General features: G+C 37.8%; 14 non-coding genes across 14 annotated transcripts; 2 read left to right on the top strand and 12 right to left on the bottom strand.

The window, feature by feature from the left end:
- Nucleotides 1-6586: 6586 nt before the first annotated feature.
- Trnat-agu (transfer RNA threonine (anticodon AGU)) lies at nt 6587-6660 on the bottom strand. Its single transcript has one exon. It is a non-coding gene; the product is annotated as a tRNA-Thr (tRNA).
- Nucleotides 6661-10622: 3962 nt separating this feature from the next.
- Trnat-agu (transfer RNA threonine (anticodon AGU)) lies at nt 10623-10696 on the bottom strand. Its single transcript has one exon. It is a non-coding gene; the product is annotated as a tRNA-Thr (tRNA).
- A 426-nt stretch (nt 10697-11122) lies between these two features.
- Trnat-agu (transfer RNA threonine (anticodon AGU)) lies at nt 11123-11196 on the bottom strand. The gene has a single exon. It is a non-coding gene; the product is annotated as a tRNA-Thr (tRNA).
- A 1344-nt stretch (nt 11197-12540) lies between these two features.
- Trnat-agu (transfer RNA threonine (anticodon AGU)) lies at nt 12541-12614 on the bottom strand. Its single transcript has one exon. It is a non-coding gene; the product is annotated as a tRNA-Thr (tRNA).
- A 1075-nt stretch (nt 12615-13689) lies between these two features.
- Trnat-agu (transfer RNA threonine (anticodon AGU)) lies at nt 13690-13763 on the bottom strand. Its single transcript has one exon. It is a non-coding gene; the product is annotated as a tRNA-Thr (tRNA).
- Nucleotides 13764-14011: 248 nt separating this feature from the next.
- Trnat-agu (transfer RNA threonine (anticodon AGU)) lies at nt 14012-14085 on the bottom strand. Its single transcript has one exon. It is a non-coding gene; the product is annotated as a tRNA-Thr (tRNA).
- Nucleotides 14086-14225: 140 nt separating this feature from the next.
- Nucleotides 14226-14299, bottom strand: Trnat-agu (transfer RNA threonine (anticodon AGU)). Its single transcript has one exon. It is a non-coding gene; the product is annotated as a tRNA-Thr (tRNA).
- A 119-nt stretch (nt 14300-14418) lies between these two features.
- Nucleotides 14419-14492, bottom strand: Trnat-agu (transfer RNA threonine (anticodon AGU)). The gene has a single exon. It is a non-coding gene; the product is annotated as a tRNA-Thr (tRNA).
- A 3145-nt stretch (nt 14493-17637) lies between these two features.
- On the bottom strand, nt 17638-17711 carry Trnat-agu (transfer RNA threonine (anticodon AGU)). Its single transcript has one exon. It is a non-coding gene; the product is annotated as a tRNA-Thr (tRNA).
- Nucleotides 17712-17970: 259 nt separating this feature from the next.
- Nucleotides 17971-18044, bottom strand: Trnat-agu (transfer RNA threonine (anticodon AGU)). Its single transcript has one exon. It is a non-coding gene; the product is annotated as a tRNA-Thr (tRNA).
- A 3325-nt stretch (nt 18045-21369) lies between these two features.
- On the bottom strand, nt 21370-21443 carry Trnat-agu (transfer RNA threonine (anticodon AGU)). The gene has a single exon. It is a non-coding gene; the product is annotated as a tRNA-Thr (tRNA).
- Nucleotides 21444-22380: 937 nt separating this feature from the next.
- On the bottom strand, nt 22381-22454 carry Trnat-agu (transfer RNA threonine (anticodon AGU)). Its single transcript has one exon. It is a non-coding gene; the product is annotated as a tRNA-Thr (tRNA).
- Nucleotides 22455-23126: 672 nt separating this feature from the next.
- Nucleotides 23127-23200, top strand: Trnat-agu (transfer RNA threonine (anticodon AGU)). Its single transcript has one exon. It is a non-coding gene; the product is annotated as a tRNA-Thr (tRNA).
- A 796-nt stretch (nt 23201-23996) lies between these two features.
- Trnat-agu (transfer RNA threonine (anticodon AGU)) lies at nt 23997-24070 on the top strand. Its single transcript has one exon. It is a non-coding gene; the product is annotated as a tRNA-Thr (tRNA).
- The last annotated feature ends 2481 nt before the right edge of the window (nt 24071-26551 follow it).

Below are 26551 nucleotides of genomic sequence, written 5' to 3'. Positions count from 1 at the left end.
GAGTCTATAAAGGCACCTTCCGGTAAAAGAAAGGGCAGCTCAGGCTCGTCTCTCACAGCAAATCCTTCTGGTTTGTAAATGAAGACGCCTTTCAGCTCGTCTATAAATAATCTAGTTTCTAAATACTCCATCCAACTCATCTTCAAAACTTCCATCCAACTCGTCGATGAAAACTCCCACTATCCCGTCAATAATGACACCCTCCAACTCGTCTGTAAAGGCGCCCTTCGGCTTGTCTGTAATGAATCTCTTCTTCAGGTTCCTCTATAGAGACTCCACGAGTCTATAAAGACTCCATCAAACTCGTCTTCAAAGCTTCCCTCAAGTTGGTCTATAAAAACTTCTGCTAACTCGTCAATAAAAATTCCCACCATTCCGTCGACAAAGACCACCTCGTCTATGAAGATTCCCTTCACCTTTTTTTATGGAGAACTTCTTTTAACTCGTATTTGAAGGCTCCCTCTAGCTCGTGCATAAAACCTGCCTCCTGTACGTTTGCATAGACTATTTTCAATTCGTTCGTCTGTAGAGACTCCCTCAAGGTCGTCTATGAGGACTTCCATTCCGTCGACAAAGACCGCCTTGTTTATAAAGATTCCCTTCACCTTTTTATGGAGAGCTTCTTTTAACTCGTATTTTAAGGCTCACTCCCGCTCGTACATAAAACCTGCCTCCTGTACGTCTACATAGGCTCTTTCCAGTTCGTCCGTCTGCAGAGACTACCTCAGGCTCGTCTATAAAGACTACCACCACTATGGGAACTCTATCCAGTTGTGATAGAAAAAACATCCTTAATCGCGTTTTTAAAAACTCCGCCTATTAAAACTCCCTTAATCTTGTATTATTTATTTCAGATCGGCTGTATAGAGGTTGGACCATGTCCCCTATATTCAAATCTTAGAAATCTACATCTAGAAATCTACATCTAGCCATTCTATAAAGACTCCAGATTTCCGAAATCCCATCCATCTCCAAGACACCCACCATCCTAAGACCCTTCCAAGTTGTCTGTAAATACCCCTTCCCCCATCATCTCATATATCAAGACTTACTCAATCACATCTGTGAAGACCCCATATTGCTCGTCCATAGTCACTTGTTTCTACTTATCTAAGAGTCCCTCCAGCTCACCTATAAACATACATTGGAGCTTGTCTAAAATTGTACATCTAGCCCTTTTATAAAGTCTCCAGATTCCAACCATGTCATCTATCTCCAAAACTCCCACCATCTCTTTCATTCTTTCAATTCGTTCCCAAATACCCATCTCATCTATCAAGCCTTCCTATTACTCGTCCATGGTCACTCACCTTTAGAGACTCCCTTTAGCTCGTCTAATCTTTTTCACACTTATCAGAGCACAATCCAATTTCTGTCCGGCACATGGCGTAATCTTCTTAAGTATTGGAAAATAATGCATAATTCAAACCAAATCGGATATTTCGTTACTTCTTTTTTCCATCCTTCTTCTCCCCCACCCTCAGATTTTGACTTCGGATAATCCCCTCTTTAAAAAATTTACAACCTGTTCGGACAATGTTAAGCCGCAACAAATTTTTATGGTGCGAATAATTCAATTTTTGTTACAAATTCCTGCCTGGTGGCCATAATTAACGATTTTGAAAACCAAAAAGAAGCCCATACGAAACCAATAGCCATGATGCAATTTCTGTTTGGGCAAAAACAACAATTGCTTATTAATTATAATCCACCTGTCTTATTTTTCCCTTCTGAATATATTCCAATTTTCGTGGCTTAGCTTCTCACCATAAGCCGCTTAACGAACACTTGTTGTCGTGGCCACAGAATAAGATTGACTTCCAATTCCCATTCAGTGTTAATCCAGCCAGCCATAACTCATGCTGGGCATGGGTATGTATGTTTGTCTGGCAAGTGTTTTCTAGCCGTCGAATATTTTATGCAGTCTTTTGGAAATTATGGATTAACAACAATATTTTTTGGCATCTACTCTTTTTGGTTTGAATTTTTTGTTGGCCCTTTTTATGTTTTTTTCTCTTCATAATCCGCCTGCCGTTCGGCCATATTTGTTATTTGCTGTGGTCGTTTGCATTTCTACTTCCGTTCCGTTCTGTTTAACTATTCGGCCATTTACAAGGCAACATCCACAACAACAAACGACCAAGGAAAACAGCAAATAAATCTTTTGTCGAAAAATAACCATTTTCTGTTTAAATCCTCTCTACCCCGCACCTTGATTTGTTCCTTCCTTCTTGCACCAAATAACCATTTGCAATTCCTCCGCTTTGTGTTTTGTACAAACGACGACCTGCGCTCTTACATTTCGCCTTCATGACTGGTGTTACACATTTTTACTTTTTTCCATTTTTTCCGATTTTTGTTTTTGCCTTTCTATAACTCCCCAGATTCTCCCGTCGCTTTGGCGTTTTTTGGGTAACGCCCGTTTGTTTTTTTGTATTTTTTTCTTCATTTCCTTTTTTCCCTTTTTCAGTTTCCCATTCTGTGAATAATGTCTGCCAGCCGAACTAAACCACCAACTACTTTGTTGGGGCCTGTGTTACACAGCACAGATTTTTTTTCGGTTTCGTTCCGTTGAATAAATTTTACAGCAACAACACGACGAGAATTTGAACCAAATGCCAACTCAACACAACATATGGAGTTGGGGAAGCAAGGCAGGATGAATTCATTGCATGTGGCTGACTGGCATCAAAACCACACCTCCATTTGTGTCGCCGCCGTAATAATCGTTTCTTATCTCTCTTCCACCATCGGGAAAAAATCCGAAAAAAATCTGTTATTTAACATTGCACAGTGGTAGGGACACTGTGATATTGGATTTATAAATATTGAAAATTTCGACAGGTTTAAGTGGACCAATGGGTCCCATCTTCGGATTTAATCTAGGCTTGGTGAAGATAATAGATTATGAAGTCCATGAAGAGACGTCCCTGAGCGGCCCTTTTTAGCTGGAAGGATTCTTTATAGACTCGCTGGAGTTAGTCTTTTAAGGAAGGCTGTTTTAGACGAATCGGAGTTAGTCCTTAAATATGAGCTGGCCGTATTATTCATAGGCCTGCTGAGGAATTTTCATAAACTGTGAATGGATTCTTTATAGGCGGGCTGAGGAAGGAATTATCTACAGACGTGCTGAAGATAATTCCTTCCTCAGCCCGCCTATAAAGAATCCATGTCAGTTTATGAAAATTCCTCAGCAGGCCTATGAATAAGACGGCCAGCTCATATTTAAGGACTAACTCCAATTCGTCTAAAACAGCATTCCTTAAAAGACTAACTCCAGCGAGTCTATAAAGACTACTTCCAGCTAAAATGAGCCGCTCAGGGACGTTTCTTACAGCAAATCCTTCTGGTTTGTCAATAAAGACGCCTTTCAGCTCGTCTATAAAGAATCCAGATCGACTTCCAAACTTCCATCCAGCTTGGGGATAAAAACTTATCCCAACTCATCTGAAAAACTCCCATCATCCCGTCGATAAAGACACCTTCCACCTCGTCTGTAAATACATCTTCAGCTTGTCTATAAGTAATCTCTTCATCAGGTTCATCATTAGAGAATCCACGACCCTAAAAAACTCCATCCAACTCGTCTACAATTTCTTCTCTTCAGCTGGTCTATAAAAACTTCTGCCAACTTGTCTATAAAAACTCCCACCATCCCGTCGATAGACACCCTCCAACTCGTCTGTGAAGACGTCCCCTAAATTGTATTTAAAGGATCCATCCAGCTCGTACATAGAGCTGGAGCATCCATCCAACTCGTCTAAAATGCTTCCTTCAGCTGGTCTAAAAAAAATTCTGCCAACTCGTCAATAAAAATTCACAACATGGCGTCGATAGACACCCTCCAGCTCGTTTGTTAAGACTCCCTTCTGTGAAGACGTCCCGTAACTCGTATTTAAAGGATCCCTCCAGCTCGTACATAGAGCTGGATGGATCCTGCTAGACCTGTAGGAGGTAGGATCCTCCAGCATCGACTCTTTTCAATACGTTCGTCAGCAGAGACTCCCTCAAACTCATCTATGAAGACTTCCAACACTATGGAGACTCCACCCAGTTCTTCTAGAAAAGACTTTCACAATCTCGTTTTAAAATATTCTGTCTATTAAAATGTCCTTCAGCTTGCCTACAAAGACATATTTCAGATCGGCTATAAAGAGTCCAACCATGACACCAATACACATACCTTGCAGCTTGTCTAATAATCTACATCTATCCCGTCTATAAAGACTTCAGATTGCAACCATCTGATCTATCTCAAGACCCTCAAGACCCTTTCAATTCGTCTGTAAATACCCCATAATTCCATCTAAAAAGAATTATTCAATCTTATCTGTAGAGACCCCCCTTAGCTCGTCCATAGTCACTTTCTACTTATCTAAGAGTCCCTCCAGGTCACCTATAAACATACAAGCTTGTAAAAATCTACATCTAGCCCTTCTATAACGACTTCAGATTCCAACCATCTCATCTATCTCCAAGACTCCCACAACCCCATACCCTTTCAATTCGTTCTCAAATACTCATTCCCTCATCATCTCATCTACCAAGACTTACTAATTACTGCGGATTATCCATATTCCTCGTCCATGGGCACTTGTTGCTACTTATCTAAGAGTGCCTCCAGGTCACCTATAAACATATCTTGCAGCTTGTCTAAAAATCTACCCCTAGCCCTTCTATAAAGCCTCCAGATTCCCCCATCTCAAGACACTTCCAGTTTGTCTATAAAGACCCCCTTCGGCTCGGCCTCACCAACTCATCTAACAAGACTTACTCAATATCGTCTAATCTTCTTCGCACTTCTCCTTTGGTTCAAAACAGATATTTCATTCGCCTATTTTTGGATTTTCAAATATTGAAAATGTTGACCGTTTGTGGGGCAGGTATCAGAACTTCGATCTAGGCTTGGTAAAGATACAAAGTTTTGTGATGGAGGTACCAGAAAGAAGTGGACCGATATTCCCTATCTTCGAAGTTGTACTAAGTTTGGGAAAATTATTACGATGTTCAGGGTTTGGATGAGAGTTTGAGAGTTATCGTGCGCACTATCCGTACAGACTGACGAACGGACGAACATTTGTAAATCGACACCAAATTGTCTGACACGTATGTGGTCCAAAGAAAAATGGAGTCTAAAGCCAATACTTCGATGAGGCACATTTTTGCCACATCAAAGTTTTTAGAAATAGGTAACTTAAAAAAAGATGACAATATTATTTTTTTTTTTTTTTTTGTTGAATATTTAGTTGGGAAATAATATGTTCTATACCATGGAGCAGGGCCGTATACAGGATTTCACTTGGATGGGGAGGAGGAAGGTCCGAGCAACCCGGTCCCCCTCTGTGTCTGTAGGAATCACGATAGAGCTGACAATGTTTAAGATAGTGTTTTAAAATTTTGCACACCCATTACTACTACTCCTACGATGTATGGTATTGAAAATGGGACATATCTGTCCACTTTTAGGTTAGCATACAGCATACAGTACTACCCCAATATTCGGTATTTTGAAGATTCTGGACACGTTTTTTTTCAAAATAATTAGTTCTATTAGGGATTCTCAGTGAAAGAAAATCTCCACAAAAGCTCTATACCAAAAATAATCAATATTGACCCATGATTCGGAGTAGTCCCCATAAAACTGTAGCCTCCACAATATTCGATATTGTGGGGAGTTTGGACACTTTTTCAGACAAAATACCTATAATTTGGTATTTTGGGTTCTAATTGAATAGAAAATAGACCTACTAAAATGTATCACTATTGGTCCACTTTTTAGGGTCGGGCCCATATAAAGCTACATCGCAAATTCCGACATAAAGGCCTTTAAATTCCTTTTTTTAGGCGATAGAAGCATTTAAAGGCTTTAAAATGCCTTTTTTAGGCGATAGAAGCCCTTAAAGGCCTTAAAATGCCTTTTTAGACCACACAAAAATAAAATGCCTTTTTTAGGCGATAGAAGCCTTTAAAGGCCCTTAAATGCCTTTTTAGACCACAGAAAACTATAATGCTTTTTTTAGGCGATAGAAGCCTTTAAAGGCCCTAAAATGCCTTTTTTGGGCGATAGAAGCCCTTAGAAGCCTTAAAATGCCTTTTTTAGACGACAGAGGCCTTTAAATGCCTTTTTTAGGCGACAGAGGCCTTTAAAGGCCTTAAAATCCCTTTTTATACCACAGAAAATGAAAATGCCTTTTTTAGGCGATAGAAGCCCTTAAAAGCCTTAAAATGCCTTTTTAGACCACAGAAAATGAAAATGCCTTTTTTAGACGATAGAAGTCTTTAAATCCCTTAAAATGCCTTTTTTAGGCGATAGAAGCCCTTGCGCACAAGACCGACTCGTTTGGAAATCTTTTTTAGGCTCGGCTTATGGAACAACCGTTCTGTAACAAGCCAGCTAAGTAAGTAAGGTAAGTAAGAAGCCCTTAAAAGCCTTAAAATGCCTTTTTTAGACGACAGAGGCCTTAAAATGCCTTTTTAGACCACAGAAAACTAAAATGCCTTTTTAGTGTATTTCAATCATTCTCCACACCCTGTAAAATAATGATCGATTTTATGAAATCAAAAAAAGTCTTGTTTCCATTAACGAAGGCCCCGGCGAGATTCGAACTCACGATCTCCTGTTTACTAGACAGGCGCTTTAACCAACTAAGCCACGGCGCCTTATGATGTTGCGATTCTTAGGGCTGTTGCTATATTTAGACACAAATACAGATAACAGTTATGTGACAAATATAAATTAATGATTTTAAAATTGAATTCTGTCGAGTAGTACAAGAAGTTTAATTTTAGATCGGAATAAAAATCGAAGTCGATTTTCGAATATCTATTGAAATCACGATAGAGGTGGTAATATTCATGATAAAGCTTTGAAATTTTACACACATAATGGCTACTGCACCTACGATCATTGGTATATAAAATTGCATATATCGGCTAACGTTTTGATATAACCCCTATATAATGACACCCTCCCAATATTCGATATGTGAAAAACTGAATTAGTTATAATTTTGTATTATGGGATACAATTGTGTAGCAAATATTCAGACTAAAAATGATCAATATTTGTCGAATTTTTAGCGTAGCCCTACTATAAAGGTACCTCCAAAATGTCGATGTTTTGAGGATTTTGGACTTGTTTTACAACTGAATAATATTTTGGATTCTGACTGGATGACAAATATTCCTACCAAAAATTATTAATACCGGTTCACTGTTTGATATAGCCCACAAATAACCGAAACTCCCAATATTTAGTACTTTGGGGACTTTGGGCCGGTTTCTCAAGCAAATTGCCTGTAATTCGATATTTCGGGTTTTAGTTACGTTACAATTATTCCTACCCCAAGTATGGTGATAGCCCCCCCTATTACTGTACTCCCTATTAATCGGTATTTTTGGGTACTTCCGGCATGTTTTCCAAGCAAATTGCTTTCACTGTCATATTTTGGATTCTCACGAAGGGTCAAACCTTTCTATTAAAATTTATCAAGTCCGATTCACGTCTTGGATTTGATATTTCTCTAATTTGATATTTCGGATTCTCACGACATGTCAAACCTTTCTATTGAAAATTATCAATATCGGTCCACTTTTCGGTATAGCTCCCATATAACGGTATTCCTAATTTGGGTAATTTAAAAAAAAAATTAGTCATGTTTTTCCACCGCGTTGGCTCTAATTAGAAATTTTGAGTTCTCATTGGGACTTCTCAACAAAAATTATAAATATCAGTCGAACATATAAAGTTCGAGCCCCTTTATAAGTTTTTTTTATGATTATGGCCACAATTAACTATATTTTAACATTACAAAGTGCATTAGCATTCCGCAAATCTCAGACTTATGGCTAATGTGGAAGGTATATACACTTCGATAATGCAAAAATATGCCTCATCGAAAAATTGGTTGTAAACCCTAAGTTTCTTGGGACTTAATCCACGCTACCCTTATATAAAGCGGATAATAAATCATGTGTGTAATTTCGAAGACCTCCGTAAAACATTGGCGGAGAGTACATAACTGTCAGCGACACCGACTGACACTTTTTTACTTGTTGGATAAACCATTTCTTCCTAACCCAATTTTTCATGAGTGTCTATATTTGGTATTTCGTTTTCTTCTGGCAGCTATTTTCCATGGCATAGGGTGCTATAAAAGTCCCTCAACTCTTTAGGTATTTTAAATGTCCAGGGTACAAAAAGTTCGTTCCGGCCGAACTTTACGACGTTTTTAATAGTTTTACATATCGAATAATAACACAACAAAAGAACTCTACTAGGATATTTTAAATTTTAATTTTCCTCCCTTTATTGAAGTTCCACCAAGGGAACTTGACATAAATTACATTAAATTTGAAAAATGTGTGTCTGATTGTAGTTCCTTTGCTCCATATAGTTCCTTTACTCCATACAGTTCCTTTGCTCTTTAATAGTTCCTTTGCTCCTACATAGTTCCTTTGAATCTCTCTCTTCCATCTTTTTTTCGTTTTTTCCATAAAGTCCCTTTGCTCCATATAGTTACTTTGATCCATATAGTTCCTTTACTCCATACAGTTCCTTTGTTCCAAATAGTTCCTTTGGTCCATATAGTTCCGACTCCTACATAGTTCCTTTGAATCTCCCTCTTTCGTCGTTCTTTTTTTTCGTTTTTTTTTTTTTTTTGTTTTTTTCATATAGTTCGTTTGTTCCATATAGTTCCTTTGCTCCCTATAGGTCCTTTGATCCATATAGTTCCTTTACTCCATACAGTTCCTTTACTTCATACAGTTCCTATGCTCCATATAGTTCCGACTCCTACATACTTCCTTTGAATCTCTCTCTTTCATCGTTCTTTTTGTTTTTTTTTTTCGTTGATTTGTTATTAAATGCAAAAAATTTAAAATTTACCACCATGATTATGGGAATAAGGGAACGAGATCAGAAAAAAGAACGAGAAAAAAGGAAAAGAAAAAAGAACGAGATCAAAAAGGAACGAGATCAGAAAAAAGAACTATATTAATTAAAGAGCTGGAACTAGTTCCGATCGTTCCTTTCTCGGAATAGTTCCAATGAACTAGTTCGTTCCGGAACTACCCGGTTGAACTAGAACTCTGAAATATGGATTGGTGGTCGCTGATGGAGTGTAGCATAGATGTACCAAAAGGTTCTTGGAAATTCATACTATAACTATCCGAAAAGTACGAAAATTTACTAAATTTTGTACAATTCTGCAGCTTTTTTTTAACGCTATCCGTTCACATGGATAGCGTTAAAAACTTGAAATTTGGAATGTGAATTAAGGTTGAGAAGTAGGACCATTTAAGGAGATGGTTTTTAAAGCGTGTACTCATGTGTACGAAAAGTACTATATGGTACTATATTTGGTACAAATTTGATTTGGAGGTACAAATCGAGCTGGAATCCTGAAAATTGAAAGTAACATTACCGTCGGAGTGTAGGATTGGGATATGTATGTAGTTTTGGATTTTTTTTACTTATGTGTACGAAAAGTACTATATCGTTCAATAATTGGTACAATTTGGATTTGGGTGAACCGATAGAACTGGAACAATGAAATTTGGAATTAGGATCATTGTAGATATGTAGGATTAGGGTCTGGATTTGGTACAATTTGAATTGTGGGTGAACCGATAGTGTTGGAATACTGAAACTTGGATTTCGGATGGCTGAAATATTTAGGAAGTTTTGGAAATTGGTACTACTGTGTACTAAATTTGGTACACTTTGAATAGTGGGTGAAACGATAGTGTTGGAATACTGAAACTTGGATTTAGAATGACTGTGGGGGTGTAGGATCGGGGTATGTAGGAAGTTTTGGAAATTGGTACAATTAGGTACTAAATTTGGTACAATTTGAATTGTGGGTGAACCTATGGAGTTGGAATCCTGAAACTTGGAGTGTAGGTTTGGGGTATTTAGAAGTTTTGGAAATTCGTACTACTGTGTACTAAATTTGATACAATTTAAATTGTGGGTGAACCAATAGAGTTGGAATCCTGAAATTTGAATTTGGAATCATTGTGGGGGTGTAGGGTCGAGGTATGCATGAAGTTTTGTTGGATGGGTACTTATGGAAATAATGTAGCACCCATTATTTCCCATTATTTATGAACAATTTGGATTTGGGTGAACCTTTAGAGCTCGAATCAGGAAATTTGGTACAAAATGGTACTCAACTTTAATTTATGGTCGGTATTAATGTGTGGATTGTTTTTTCTGACATATGCAGTATGCTGTGAAAATAAAATAATATGTTAATACATGTTTAAATATTTCCTACATCCGCTAACGAAGTTGCGGGCATATGCTAGTTTTCTAATAAATCCATAAAATATATCTTTACAGATTCAACACATTATAAGATAGAGATTTGTTGGGTGTGGCTGGCTGCAGCAAAAAATGTAGTGCAGGTTACTATGTAGATTTAATTCCCCATTTGATATCCAAATTTATTGATTACAACAAATGACAATAATAGTGTTTATATAACTCTACTCTATTGACACATCATCATCCATCCATTCTTTTTCTCTCGTTTCAATATTATTCGAAATTTCGAGAACAATCTCCCCCATTGCCAACAAAAATTCTATTGCAACAGTTGAAATCGATTTTTCAACTTAGGCCCCGGCGAGATTCGAACTCACGATCTCCTGTTTACTAGACAGGCGCTTTAACCAACTAAGCCACGGCGCCCACAAAGTGTTAATTTTTCGAAACAATTTTCCAGTGTATGGGGTCGCTACTATTTCAATACACATGCATACAAATAGATATGATAGAAAATCCGAAAAGATCAAGGCTGACAATGGAAGATTGTGCGGATTTTTATTTTATACATTTTTAATAATATTCTATTTTATTTATTGATTTTTAAAACCAACTCTAATCTTATCACTGCAGGTGACCAGTGGGGTGATAAAATTAATCAAAAAAAAACCATATAGATTGTACCCCATTATAACCCTTGGTGGATCTGGATATTATATACAAATTATTGGTCTCTCATTCAGCATTTAATCTTCGAATAAGAAAAATTTCAGACTTGTTGGTATCTACTCAAAAATTACGTTTTTTTTAATAAAAAGTATGGACTTTTGACCAAAGTCAGTTGTTGTATCAAGGCCCCGGCGAGATTCGAACTCACGATCTCCTGTTTACTAGACAGGCGCTTTAACCAACTAAGCCACGGCGCCTCTTAATCAAAAAATAACGGTTTTTTCAAAATAATTATTTTTATACCCTACACAACTATGTTGTCAGGGTATTATAGCTTTGTGCAGCCCCAAGAGTTTGTAACGCAGCGAAATATTGGTCCTAGACCCATCTTTAAGTATACCTATCGTCATATCTCCACTAGCTGAGTCGATCTAGCCATGGGTGTCTGTCCATTATAATTTGGACCAATGGACCAATCTTCACGAAATTTTGCATGTAGGATGGGTTCTGGCCAATGAAGACCCCTATTGTTTTTAGTAAAGATCGGTTAATAATTAGGGGATGAAATGGACTAAATACTTAATTTTTGTCGGTTTTTTCTGGTCGCTCCAGAGGCCGCAATTATGGTCCAAACATCGTGAATTTTTACATGGAGAAGGGGATCGGGACAAAGAATAAGGTTGCCTGTTTTGACCCGCTAAATATTAAAGATCGATCAATATTTAGCGGGTCAAATGGACCCTGACTTTTGTGTGAAAAATTACAAAATTTGTATTCTATAGCGTATATATTTTCCCCTGAAGGAGATAGAGCCGATAAGTTGATAGTATATCCAAGAGGGGTGGTTGATACCAATTTTATTGCCGTATGTACTCGGGTGTGTGGGTTATACTTAAATATTTACAGGTGATTACGTATTCAAATATCGCGAAATATTGCCCAGGCTCAGAATATAGAACCGCAGAAAGTTAGATTTTCGTGGAGGTTGTGTAGGGTATCATATGGTCGGCCCCGTTCGACTATACTGCTCCGCTCACTGGGTTCAATATGATTTTATTCAATTTAGAAATGGAAAATTATAATGTCAAAAACATTTCGAAATATTGAAGCCTTTCAAAATGAAGATATGTTATATTTCTATATAACATATGTATCTTCCATATAATACTTCAGAGCAGTTAAAACAGCAATGACCAAAGTCAGTTGTTGTATTAAAACCCATATAACATTCGAAACTTCGAAGTACTCGTACCATAAATATCCTTATCCACCTCTATAGCATAATAGGGGTCCATATATTGAATTTGTCATTCCATTTACAACACCTCGCAATCATCACCGGATACCCCATAAAGTATGGAAAATACTATGTCTGTTGAAATCGCGATTGAAAGCTTGCAATATTTTAAATATATATTTTTTTTAAATTTTGAACTAATATTGATACTACTCCCAGGATGTTTGGTATTGAAAAATCTGTCCACATTTTGGCATTGGCGTATATAATATAATAATAATATAATATTCGATATTTGGGGCCTCGAATTGCCTGCACTTCGGTATTTGGGACAAAAAGTGAAACACACCAATCTCTCGATTGTAGGCCCCGGCGAGATTCGAACTCACGATCTCCTGTTTACTAGACAGGCGCTTTAACCAACTAAGCCACGGCGCCATTTTGACTTTCCGATGTTCCAAATATTTCGTATATTTTCCAATCGGGTATTTTGGGTTCCCACTTTTTTAGAGAAGCCTCCAAAAATGTTGGTATTTTGGCAGTGATTTCAACTGAATTGAATGTAACTTTATATTTTGGATTCTGATTGGGTTGAAAAACTATCTACAAAAAATTATCCATATTGTCCACAGCTTCGGTGTAGGTCCCATATAACGATATCCCCCTTTATTCGGTATTTTGGATAAGTTTATCGACCAAATTTTGGTTCTCATTTTTTGTATAGCATCCATATAAAGGTATTTGGAGCATTGGACAAAGTGTCTATAATTTAGAAATCCGGAACTTTTTCACTTGTTTAACTTTAAATGCAAATACGTCAAGATGTTTATAAGGCCATTAAAAATCTATCAAATATTTTCATTGTAACGATTTTCTCCCTTCCGCCTAAATAATATTCACCTCAACGTTTTAGACAACATAATTGGGGTCTTCACAAATATTCTACTAAGCCGAATCTACATTGATTCACCCTCCTCTAGAAGGTATTTTTCTAAATATGGAGCGATTCTCAGCAATTTCAATAGAAGTCCTTTTCGAGACAAAACATTTTTCCTCAATAAACATTAAACAAGCCTGAGTGCACCCTCATCGATGTTTGAATAATTGAATCTATAAACATGCAAAATAGGCCCGCACCTCCAACAAATTCGGACTTAATTTCACATTATTCGAGATTCGAACACGAACACACAGCTAGGTCAAATTTAACACATAACCATTTTTATTTGCGCTTTGGTAAAACAGCGCACGTTTTTGTCATTGGTCGGTCGCGGTGGTCGATGTGCCGCGCCTGTGTCAATAATTATTGACTTGGCCTCAACCGAAATTTCTGGAACTTCTTGTTTGAAATCTCAGAAATTTTCGAAATTTCTGGAATTTCTTGTTGAAATCTCAGAAATTTAATTTTCGAAATTTCTAGAATTTCTTATTGAAATACCAGAAATTTAATGTTAGATTTTTTTGCTTCCAAAAATTGTTCAACACAGTTGAATATTATATATCTATTCAACTTAGGCCCCGGCGAGATTCGAACTCACGATCTCCTGTTTACTAGACAGGCGCTTTAACCAACTAAGCCACGGCGCCATATGGGATAAGCAATACATGAGATTTTTTTCCAATCAGAAAAAATATTTTTTTACAAAATTAAATAATGAAAATAAACATTAAATAAAGCGATATGTGTGTGGCGAACGATATGCGAAAAGTTGAGAGTGGTAGCAAGATTTGTTGGTGTTACAAAATTTTGGACCCACACAAACTTATAATGCCCTAACAACAGTAATTGTGTTGTACATAAAAATAATTTCTGAGATATCACTTTCACATCTCATAGGCCCCGGCGAGATTCGAACTCACGATCTCCTGTTTACTAGACAGGCGCTTTAACCAACTAAGCCACGGCGCCCTTATATACAGCTTCGATCCGTGGAATGTGGGATCTCGTACACACAAAGAATTTTATAACATTATTTATAAACAAATAAAAAAGTTTGAAAACACAACAAAAAACATATCATGAGATGCCGCCATCAACCGTCATCTCTTAGGCCCCGGCGAGATTCGAACTCACGATCTCCTGTTTACTAGACAGGCGCTTTAACCAACTAAGCCACGGCGCCATTATACACTTCTGGTGTTCCAAATATTTGGTAAAATTTCCTGATAGATTTCAATTGTTAAAATGTCTATATTTTTGGATCGGTACAAAAAAAGTGGAACATCTCCAACTATCAATCGCAGGCCCCGGCGAGATTCGAACTCACGATCTCCTGTTTACTAGACAGGCGCTTTAACCAACTAAGCCACGGCGCCGCACACTGGGACGGGAGGACAAAAAAATCCCACAATTCGAAAGATGTTAATAATAAAGAAATTGTATAGCACTGAATCCGAAAACTTATTCCAAAACATTAGGTTTTTTGACAAAAGAGGTAGTTCCGTTATTTCAAAAGTGGTAGATCCTAGCCACAATTTTCCATCAATTCCCTTAAGTTTCAGATTTTCATTCATACTTCACCCAATGGGAAACTATAGACAGAGCCATTAAAGTAGTAGAATTAGACACTATCAGATCGCCTTCGATCCTTTACATTTCGTTCCTGATTAATGAAAACATCTTTGGCAAATGCTGCCGCTTTATGCATAATACTAATGCTCCCGAACTGCTTCTATTATTCGCAAATTGTCAAAGGTTCAAGATTCCAAAAACAAATCTACGTAAATTTTCCTCCCTTAATAGTTTTATACCGTAGAGAAATATGTTGTGAGGGTATAATATAGTCCATGTAGCCCCAAGAGACCCTAGATATGCACGTTTTAGTATGCCGATTCATCCGAACATGTAATCAATGTTGAGGCCACAGTTCGAACAAAATACCTAAAAGTGTTTATGTTTCAAACTAGGATGTTATCTGGATCGCCTTCGAACATTCATTCTTCTTTAATGAAAACATCGTTGGCAAATGATATCGCTTATGTTGTTAGTCTTACAAAAGTCCAACAATTTCCATCAATCCCCCTAAGTTTCAGATTTGCAGTCATACCTTTTCCGACGTCGTAGAGATTTGATTTTCCGGGAAATGAAATCCATTAAAATAGGTATACTCAATTGCTAACTGATGTGATAGTCAACACATGCTACAATGGTCTAAGTAAGCAGTTTAGAAACAAGGCCACCTCCCGCCAGACCAAACTGACACTTTACAAGACGCTGATACTACCCGTGCTGTTATATGGATCTGAAGCATGGGTACTTGCGCAAGCAGATGAGCCAGCTCTTGGTGTGTTTGAAAGAAAAATTCTCCGAAAGATCTGCGTTGACGGCGAATATCGGTGTCGAATGAACCACGAGCTTTACAATTTATTCGCGGACATCGACATAGTCAGTCGTATTGAGCTGCAGCGACTACGTGGCTAGGACATGAATGAGAATGTCCCAGCTCAAAAGGCATTTCAAAGCGAGCCTACTGATGATTTCCGTAGAAGGGGAAGGCCACGAATCAGACGGAAAGACCAAGTAGGAAACAACATCTTGGAACGTGGTCTTTAAAATTGGAGGAGATGCGCAGAAGACCGACGCGCTTGGAAATCTTTTTTTATGCTCGGCTTATGGAACAACCGTTGCGTAACAAGCCAGCTAAGTAAGTAAGTACTCAGTTGCTAACTAACATCGTTTATGGTTAGATCTCAGCACTACCTGATGGTGCACCTATATGGTACAGAGCTGCCTCTTTTGTCTTCGGGCAGAGGAAGCTCCTTTCGTGTCAGCGGGTCGTCATGTTAGCGTGCTTGCCAGTGTGTCGCACTGTTTCAACAGAGGCGTTGCATGTGCTGCTTGGCGCCGCGCCGCTTGATCTTGAAGTGAGATGTAGGGCTATCATGTATAAGCTTAAGCGTGGTTTGCAGTTGGATGAGGATGATTGGCTCAGGCCTTCTGATTTGGTGGATGGGGAGAGTAGGCGGTACAGCACTATCCTTCGGGACTGTGTTGTTGATAGGTGGAGGACTAGGTGGACGAACAGTGACAAAGGGAGGGTGACGTACGAATTTATTCGTGACGCAACGTTCGTAGTGGACCGGCCAGACTTTCGCTTCGGCTTAAGTACTGGTTTCTTACTGACGGGGCATGGCTCTCTCAATGCTTTTCTGCATAAGAGAGGCCTTGCCCAGACGGATTTATGTGGGTGCGGGATGACTGAGGACTGGAAGCATATACTGACGGAATGCTGTTACTATGATGACATTAGAGATTTAGCAAGTATGGGTATATCGAATGGAGGGGCGGTGTGGAATTTCAGTAGGGCGCTTGAAGACGATCGGACCTTTAGTTGTTTAAGTAGTTTTGCTCGTGAAGCATTTAGGAGAAGGACAGTATTTAGCGGAGGTGGTCCTCGTGCATAGCCCCCTTGCAGTTGGGTTTGTTCGGCTGCATCGGGTGGTGTTGGGTTGGTGCGCCGGTTGGCGTTGGTGCGGTTGTTGGTGGAGAACTGTGGCTGTTGTGCTCTGCTGTCGTCCACATCGTGGGTGGTTCGCGGTGTTTATACTTCGCGGAAGTCACTTCTGCGGTTGTGGATGTCGTGTAGGCTGCCCGTGAGTGCAGTTTCGTTCATTGTTTGTCTTGTGATGTCCGTTGCCGCGGTCCTTGGGCCCTTTGTGCAGTCCGTGAGGACAGCATGTTAATTGTTTGTGTTGTGTGCATTTGTTCATCGTCGCCACTGCTTGTGGCAAGGTCTTCCTTGCCACCTGCGGTTATTTGCTGCCGTTGCCGTTGTTATTTTGTTTTGGGATACCAGCCCGGACTTGTGTCGAACTGGGAGAGGCTTCAGTCTCGAGCCTGAGCGGAGGTTTTCCGTACCGCGGGTGTCAGGTGCCCCTGGATCTGTCGATCCAGCCTGACAGTTGGTGTGGCCCCCTGGGGAGCTTCGCGGGGGTTGTGGTTTCGCCCCTCACCAAGGGGGAGAGTATGCCATTACTGTTTCGACAAAAGTCAATAATTTTGATTAAAAAAAATTCACTCCAGAAAGACGTAAAATAACAGGGTATGCACATGAAATGGTTGAACTGTTATCCGATTATAATTGTATGGTTGTAATATGACGGATTTGTAAAAATTAAAAAGGTGTCCACATATACTCAAATATGTTTTTATGATACCGTAACAACACAGAGGTTTGCACAGTTCTATAAAAATAGGCGGAAGACATATGTACATTCTGGAAATGTTCCGTAATGAATCTAATAATTTAAGGTATCCCGCAATTGTTATATAATCAAAGGGTTTCTATGCCAAAGCCCATTAACAATGGATCTCCATTCTCCTAAATATATGAAAAGTCTATAATCTTCTTGATATTTCCCGAAAGTTCCATGAGAAATATATTCATCTAAAATGTTTTCTAAATACGGTGAAATTTCATTACATCGATGTGAGAAAAACAGACGTTTTAACAGCCATTTTAGGCCCCGGCGAGATTCGAACTCACGATCTCCTGTTTACTAGACAGGCGCTTTAACCAACTAAGCCACGGCGCCATATTTTCCAAGCGCTATTTCAAAAAAGTTCTGCAACTCAAATGAACAATAAAAAACTTTCTATAGGTTGTCCTCCTTCCAACTTACCCAAGGAATTCATAAGGTTTCTTTGCCATGACAACCAGCATAAAAATATCCAACATTGTGCATAACAAATTGCTTGTATAGTATTTGGAGCAAGCTATCCACATTGATTTTTAATTACCCTAATAACCTGCAACAAAATAACAAAAATTACGAACGAAGTGCTTTGTGCGTAAGGCCCCGGCGAGATTCGAACTCACGATCTCCTGTTTACTAGACAGGCGCTTTAACCAACTAAGCCACGGCGCCATGTATTTACCGTTATTTCTTAGATTCCGTTTGGCAGCCAAACACATCCAAAAAGGATATGAACTAAAGTATGTAACGACTACGAAGGACTTGTGTGCGAATAGATGTAGAGATTTTTCATTGTTGTGGCATGTCCTTGTCCTTCGAAAATGTGACAAAAAGCTACAACACCCTCACCATCTTAAGAAGTCGTTGGCAATTGTAAGGACATCTTATAAGTCCTTTAGCTTAGTTGGCTAAGTTCAAATCCCAATGGAACCATAATTTGCGGATGACTCGTGCAGATTATATGCTTAATCTCTAAAAGGATTTGATTAGTTATTTATTTTATTTTGAAAATATTTGTTCGGAAAAACAAAGAATATTTGAAGAAAATCATTCAGAACTCGAATAGTGAAGCTGACCCATTTTATTGTTAGAAAACAGTTGATTGGACGTCGGAACTTTTTCAACTTCATAACGTTATTTGAATGTTGAACTTTCTTCGATATTTCTATAGACGCTTTGCAATTATTATTGAACGGTCACGGTCGATTTATTCAAAAAAACTTGGGAACCGGTGACCGAAGTGTGTAAACTCCAAATTTTGGACGTAATTCTCGCCCTAGGAGACGGACAATATTTAGTTAAGGGAACCCCCCCCCCCCCCCCCCCCCCCCCCCCCCCCCCCCCCCATTCTCGATTTTTTATTTTTAAGATATCCACCCAATCCCCGGGCCCGCAACCACAAACCCCCGGCTGGGACAGGACTCCAACTTTGCACATATATATTTGAAGATTTAAAAAGGAAAAAAAATAATTTACAAAATAATTTTGTTGTTGTTGTTTTTTGTGATCAAAGAAAAGTCCTTATTTTTGATGGCGGGCATGATAACTCCTCACTGGAACGTCGGAATCCGAAAATTCCAACGGTGTTAGAAAGAGTACATGTCTGGCTCTCGTATGAACTAGGATTATTGACTTCGCTCTAAAATTAACGAAATGGCGGACCTTTGAAAAAATATTTTGGAAAATCGCCGATTTTTTACCAAAAACCAAGTTAAAAAATAAGGAAGATCTTCACCGATTGGCTTTATCCTAGTTCATACGATAGCTATACACTCACAGAGAAACGTGTAAAAATTTGAAATCGATTGGGTTATTAGTTTTTGAGTTATCGTGCCCGCCATTCGCAAAAAAATGTTTAGAGAAAAACGCGTTTAAAGTTTGAGAAGCCCTTCAGCCGTCACCTGATGCTGACACAATAAATCGGCTATATCTTCAAGAGTTCTTGAGATTTTTACTTGAAATTTTGCAGGGACATTCTTGAATTAGTGTAGATTGGAATTAAGTCAACAAAAATTTTGACCCCGAGAATGGGGGGGTCCCCTTAAATGCAAACAAATATAAACCTTGTTAAGTTCAACCGGGCCGATCTTTTTATACCCTTCACAATGGGATGGACATTCAAAATACCTAAAATCGTTCGGTTGTTTTATATGTGGAATATACCATGGTAAATTGCTGCCAGGAGGAAACTAAATATAATACTACAAACACTCAGAATACAAAATTGATCTATGACCTTGAATATACGCAAAATGGCGTGGAACCTTTGTATGGAAACATTGACGTGATCTCAAAGCCTTCGACCCTTTAACTTTGGTTCTTGATTAATGAAAACATCTTTGGCAAATACTTCAACCTTCACCGGATCCCAAAAACGATGTTTTTTCTGGAAAGTAACTAAGAGAGTTATTAAATTAGTTACTCAACCGATTGTTAGGTAATATTGTTCATAGTTAGAACTAGAACCTTATCTGATCGCCTTCAAACCATTATCTTTCGTTCTTGATTAATGAAAACATCTTTGGTAAATGCTATCGCTTAAGTTAGTCTTACGATGGTCCAAGAATTTTACCTCTCGTGTCGCAATACTAATTCTCTCAAACTGTTTCTTTTAATCATTACCTCTTCGAATTTTTAATAAACCTTTGGGTATTTTGATTAGCTTTCCCACTACTGGCAATGTTTCATACGTTTAAGACTTTCTTTTGGGGGTATAAAAAGTTCGTGTTATCCCACACAATAACTTTGGCTATTTTTCTGGTCGCTCTGGAGGTGACAATAACCCGAAGAGTGCGGAATTTTACACAGCAAAGAGGATAATAACATGCAATCTTTGCATGAAAACATTGACTAAGATTGAAAATTGAATTGAATTCTCGGAATGTCAAATTATAAATTAATTTTTTTAATTTTTTTTCATTTAATTCGAATCTAACCTAATTCAAGGATGTCCCTACAAAATTTCAAGTGAAAATCTCAAGAACTCTTGAAGATATAGCCGATTTATTGTGTCAGCATCAAGTGACGGCTGAAGGGCTTCTCAAACTTTAAACGCGTTTTTCTCTTTTGCGAATGGCGGGCACGATAACTCAAAAACTACGCTTCTCTGTGAGTGTATAGCTATCGTATGAACTAGGATACAGCCAATCGGTGGATATCTTCCTTATTTTTTAACTTGGTTTTTGGTCAAAAATCGGCGATTTTCAAAAAATATTTTTTCAAAGGTCCGGCATTTTGTTAATTTTAGAGCGAAGTCAATAATCCTAGTTCATACGAGACCTAGACATGTACTCTTTCTAACACCGTGGGAATTTTCGAATTCCGATGTTAAAGTGAGGAGTTATCATGCCCGCCATCAAAAATAAGTTACAAACCTTTACAAACATTGGTATTGATTTACCAGCCCATTGAAAATCTTGAAAAATTAAAATCGAGAATGGAGGGTTCCCTTAAAATACCCAAAAAGGATATGGGACCAAAAAAATCGTTAAAATATTTGCCACCCAATGATAACTCAAAATATCGGCTGAGAAACATGTATGAAATCCTGGTATAACAAAATTTTGTGGAAATTTGTACGTGGTCCAATATTGATCATTTTTAGATGAATGTCTAACACCCTATAATAACCTCCAAACATAAAAAACAAATTCCAAATGCCGGACAGAATAGGGTCCATCATCCTGAACCTCGAGTCAAATATTTAAAATTTTTTATAAGTAGATTTTGCATATTAATGGACGGACATTTTCTTTAGGATTTTTCGAAGGAAAATCAGTTCCTCGATGATGCAGAATTCACACACATATAGCTCAATTAGGCGCAAGAAGCATATTATTTTTCGAAGAATATCTATCTCGACATTTCCCGAAAGTTCCATGCGGAAAATATCCTCCTAAAATGTTCCACACACACATTATCATTTGCAAGGAAAGTTCGAAATTCCACACATAATTTCAATGTGAGAAAAACAGGCGGAACTTCGCCATCACATGTCAGGCCCCGGCGAGATTCGAACTCACGATCTCCTGTTTACTAGACAGGCGCTTTAACCAACTAAGCCACGGCGCCATCTTGATATCCCAGTGTTCCAAATATGTCGTATATTTTTCCTTGAAGGATTCAATCGGGACAAATGGTATGGTATTTTGGGTTCCCACTTTTTTATAGAAGCCTCCAAAATGTCAGTATTTTGGCAATGATTTCAATCGAATTGAATGTAACTTTATATTTTGGATTCTCATTGGGTTGAAAATCTATCTACAAAAAATTATCCATATTGTCCACAGTTTCGGTGTAGGCCCCATATAACGATATCCGTCTTTATTCGGTATTTTGGATAAGTTTTTCGATAACGGTATTTGGAGGATGTGACAAAGTGACTGTAATTTAGAATTCCGGAACCTTTTCACTTGTTTAACTATAAGTGCAAATACGCCAGACCTTTAAAAAGGTAATCAAATATTGTCATTCTTCCACATAACGCCTAAAAATATTTTCAGAAAACGAATCTTTATTGGTTTACCTTCTTCTAGACGTTTATGTGGTTGTATTTTTAAAATATCACATCAGATCGACTCGCAGCAATTTCATTTGGAGTCCTTCTTGAGACAAAACGAGCTTGAGTGCACCCTCATAGATGTTTAAACAATTAAAACTATAAACTTGCAAAATATGCCCCGAACTTCGGCACCTCCAAACAAATTCGGTCTTGATTTCACACATTATTCGAGATTCGAATACTCTAGGTAAATTTTAACACATCACCATTTTTATTAGCTTTGGTAAAACTGCGCGCACACGTTTTTGTCACGTTTTGTCGAGGTCTGTGTCAATTATTGACTTGGCCCGCCTCAAAGCGAAATTTCTGGAATTTCTTGTTGAAACTTCGGAAATTTAATTTTCGAAATTTCTAGAATTTCTTATTGAAATTACAGAATTTTAATATTTGTTTTTTTTACTTCCAAAAATTGTCCACACAGTTGAATATTGTCTGTCTATTCAACTTAGGCCCCGGCGAGATTCGAACTCACGATCTCCTGTTTACTAGACAGGCGCTTTAACCAACTAAGCCACGGCGCCAGATGATCGCGATGGTATTTCATTGTAATAAAAATGAAAATAATGAACAATTAAAACATCTAATCGATGATTGGGCGCCACTTTTTAAGGACACCCAATCACAGCCATCATATTTCCCAAGCTCAAACTGAAAAGACGCATAAAAGAACAATGTACGACGACTGCATTCGAATTTCAAATTACATCGAAGGTGGACTTCGATAGGGAAATACTTATTCAAGAATAAATAAACAATTTCAAAAGAAATAAAAATTTCACTTTGAGATGTTAGACTAATAGGCAATTCGCTTAATGGCCCAGTATAAGGACAACCTAATTTGAAACTTCATTAACTGTTGATGAAGGAATGATCGGTAATTACCTGGAAAAGTTGCGGAACAAACCATAAAACCGATATTCCCGTACTTCATCTGCCACTTTTTACGACGATAACCAATTTTCCTTTATGATAACGAACAAAATAGTAAAAACTAGTTGATTCTTACCGTACGGGAACAGACCTATAAACTTTGCTACCACATATTTTCGAAATCTTAAAAATGCATAACTATATCGACTGGATCTTATGCGATTACACGATGGCGTTTTATGTTAAATTTATTATGGAAGCGATGAAATCTGTTTCTCTACAGAAAAAACTGTGATCTTAACCCTCTACGAACACGTACATGTGGCGCCGTGGCTTAGTTGGTTAAAGCGCCTGTCTAGTAAACAGGAGATCGTGAGTTCGAATCTCGCCGGGGCCTAAGTTGAATAAAGACAATAATTCAACTGTGTGAACAATTTTTATAAGCAAAAATTGAGTATTAAATTTCTAGAATTTCAATACGAAGTTCTCCAAGTTTCTTCATTACGTTAAGAGAAATTCCAGAAGTTTCGATGGTAACGATTGGGACCAATTTACATTTATAAACCTATAAACTTTAACGTTTACGAAGGAAAAATGACTTGTCACAAGAAGGACTTCTATTAAAATTGCTGAGAATCGGTCCTTATTTTAAACTGCTGACATGATATTTTGAAAATTCAACCATGTTAACGTATTGAAGAACAAAAAGATGAATCAATGAAAAACCAGGCCTGAATCCTCATATGTGTTTCCCCATACAGTCACATTGTCGCATTCTCCAAATACCGTTATATAGAAGCTATACACTGTTCGGTTCTCAGTGAGAACCCAAAAATACAGCCAGTTCGGCCGAAAAAACGTACTAATACCGAATACCGAATAATGTGGGATATCGTTATAGGGGGCCTACACGGAATCTTGGGACAATATGGATAATTTTTTGTGTAGGTAGATTTTCAACCCAATGAAAACTCAAAATATAAAATTACATACAATTCGTTTCAAACCACTTCTAAACTACCAAAATTTGTTGAAGGTTCCTTAAAAAATGGACCAATGTAAATGGTTTTTGGTAGGGAGATTTACTATACAATGAGAACCCAATTTACCAAACGATTTGTTCCGATCCAAAGGTATACATTATAAAAATTCAATCCTTCAAGTAGAAATGTACGAAATATCTGGAACAAAATGGCGCCGTGGCTTAGTTGGTTAAAGCGCCTGTCTAGTAAACAGGAGATCGTGAGTTCGAATCTCGCCGGGGCCTATAATCGATAGTTGGGGAGATGTTCCAACTTTTTTTACCAATCCAAAAGCATACATTTAAAAAATGGAATGCTTCATGAAAAGGTTCAGGAAATTTTTGGAACACAGCGATTGTCTAGTATACATGCCGGGCCTTGAAATGTGATGTCGTCATGTCTCACCTGGTTTCCTTACATCGAAATAATATGTGATATTCCGAAAAAAAAACTTCATTGAGGATGGTGTTATACAAATGTTTTTAGGGCAATATTTAAGGAAATATCTGGACTAATCGACAAAAAAAAATGTTGTACAATTATTAGAGTCTATTGAAAAGATGGAATATGAATCCTGCTGATAATCGAGATCTGATGTTTTTTGTACCCTCCAACATAAGCTGAAATGTTTATTAAATTTCTCCTTTGATTGGCAACAGCTCGACTTATTTACTCGAGTCCCCATAAGTGCGCTCATATTTTTTATCAGAATAAAATTCTATATCGACTTCGCCATGTCCATCTGCCTGCCCATTGAAATCACGATAGAACTCGCAATATTTTGGAGTTTTGGGTACGTTATTCAACCAAATTGGCTATATTACATTTTGAATTGTCTTCGGGTAGAAAATCTCTCTACCATAATCTATTTGATATTTAGAGTTCTCATTGGGTAACAAATCCTTCCAGAAAATACAATCGATATTGGACTAAGTTTCAGGGTAGATAATCATACCCCGAATTTTTGGGAATTTTGATACGTTTTTCAATCGAATTGGCTATAGTTTAATATTTTGATCTAATATGGGTAGCAAATTTTCCTACCAAAAATTATCAATATTGGTTCACTTTTTAGGGTACCCCCTATATGACGGTTCCTCCCATATTTCGGAATTGTTGGCCATTTTTTAAACCGAATATTCAAACGAAGGCTGTAATTTGGCATTTTGGGTTCTCAATGTGTAACAAATCATGCTACCAAAAATTATCGATATAGGTCGAGGTTTTGGGGTATAGTGGGAAAGGTATGGAATTGTTTGTAAATGCCTTGTTAACCTCGAAGTGAGGCACCAGCGAAATTCTCACGCAGTTTATGTCATTGGTCAGCTAAGTACTTCGCTTTGTTACAAGAGACATTTGGGTATGAAAGGTTTTTTGTATAGAAGCAATAGCTTCTGGGGAAAATATCCCAACAAAAACTAAGGGAAATGATGAGGATCAGTGGCGTGATCCGAAACTATAGTCTTCCCTGCCTTACCCCTCGGCAAACAATGCCATACATTCCCCACTAATAAATAGTTGTTTATTTATATAAAAACAAAAAACTGGGATTCAGCCTGACTATTTTGCAAAAACAATAAAAGGTATCACTAATTTTCAATATTTGAGGAATATTGGGAACTTTCTTCCACCGAATTTGCTATAATTCAGTATTTTGGATTCACTTTTTCGTATAGACCCCATAGAACGGAACCTCCCTATTTTCGGTATTTTTGCCAAGATTTCTAACCAAATTGGTTATAATTTGAGATTCTGAGTTCCCATTAGTTCGTTAATCTTCCGACCAAAAATTATCAATATCGATCCATTTTTGGGTATAGCTCCCATATAGCCATATGTTAAAAATTTCGGTATTTTGGGGGGTTTGAGAATATTTTTCAAACGATTTTATTGTAGTTTGGTATTTTAGCGTCACTTTTGGTAGTTATTCGACTAAAAACTATCAATATTGATCAATGTTTGGGTATAGATCTCATATAACGATACCTTCAAAAGTTAGGTATTTTGAGGAGTTTGGGTACATTTTTTAACCGAATTTATTGTAATTTAGTATTTTAGGTTCTCCTTGACTAGTTAATCCTCCCACCAAAAATTATTAATATCGGTCCATAAATTGATATTTTAAGTTCTCATTTTGGTGGCAAATATCCCTAACAAAAATTATTAATATTGTCGACCTTTGGGTATAACCCTCATATAAAGGTCCGGCCCCTTCATGGATATAGGCGCATATTCCAATCGAAGTATTAATCTCTTAATTTGCCATTCCAATACCTTAGTGGTTAGTCAACATTTTCAGAGAATATTTTCATTACAACTCCGTCCGTTTATCCCCATACAAAGATCACCCACCATTTTCGGTATCGGTCCAAGATCATAGCCGAGTCAGAGTGCCGATAACAGAGTGTCTATTGGAATTTATCCTGACAGTAACATACCGTGGCATACTTACTTAGCTGACTTGTTACAGGACGGTTGTTCCATAAGCCGAGCTTAAAAAAGATTTCCAAGCGCGTCGGTCTTGTGCGCATCTCCTTCAATTTAAAAGGCCGCGTTCCAAGATGTTGTCTTCTACTTGGACTTTCCATATAATTCGTGATCTTCCCCTTATGCTTTTATATGCCTTTTGAGCTCATTCATTCGCACAACATGGCCCAGCCACCGAAGTCTGACTATGTCGTTGTCCGCATATAAATTGTAAAGCTCGATATTCACCGTGGACGCAG

Source organism: Musca vetustissima, unplaced genomic scaffold (assembly GCF_032173495.1).
Source record: "Musca vetustissima isolate MV318-11 ecotype Yass unplaced genomic scaffold, APGP_CSIRO_Mvet_v1 utg357885, whole genome shotgun sequence".
NCBI lineage: Eukaryota > Metazoa > Arthropoda > Insecta > Diptera > Muscidae > Musca > Musca vetustissima.
The sequence above is the reverse complement of the archived record's forward strand: the minus strand, read 5'-3'. Positions and strand labels throughout refer to the sequence as shown.